The sequence below is a fragment of the Pygoscelis adeliae genome, unplaced genomic scaffold, assembly GCF_000699105.1.
Source record: "Pygoscelis adeliae isolate BGI_AS28 unplaced genomic scaffold, ASM69910v1 Scaffold397, whole genome shotgun sequence".
In the NCBI taxonomy this organism is placed as follows: Eukaryota; Metazoa; Chordata; class Aves; order Sphenisciformes; family Spheniscidae; genus Pygoscelis; species Pygoscelis adeliae.
This window is the reverse complement of record NW_008825212.1, coordinates 415,536-416,118: the sequence shown is the minus strand read 5'-3', so window position 1 is coordinate 416,118 and position 583 is coordinate 415,536.

Below are 583 nucleotides of genomic sequence, written 5' to 3'. Positions count from 1 at the left end.
ACCCAGTGATTTATCTGCTCTCTTCTGCGAAGAGGGGAAACTGCGGCGAGCGCGGGCGCTGCAGACAGCGTCGGGAGGCGGGGAGAGGGACCCGGTGCTGCGATGCCTTTAGCAAACAGTCACGCCGAGAGGCGCGGACCGAATTTCCCCTCCTCAAGAGACATGACAACCAAATTTCCCCCCGCTCATGAGAGCCTGTGGGTGAGAGGAGAAGGGACGTCTGCTGCCGGCATTGCCGGAGGGGCTCAGAGCTGCCCCGGCACGTTGGGCTGGGCACGTCGCAGCCCTCTTCCAAAAAAGCCAAGCAGGCAGTGCCCATCCTCTGGGCCAGGCGGACAAGCCAGCGAAAGTCCAGCCACCCCCGGAGGCCTCCTTGAAGGGAGCCGGAGAGCCGGGGGGATGGATCCGGGGCAGGCGGCGAGGGGGCGTGCCCCCACTTAATTCATTAAAATGTGTCGGAGAGCGTGGGAAAGACGAGAGCTTTTCTTCCCAGCGCAGAGACCCAGCAAAAGGCGCGCGAGGGAGAGCGACCCGCCTGCTCGGCTCCCCGCGAGCCGGGAGGAAGCGCAAAGGTTTCCTCTGC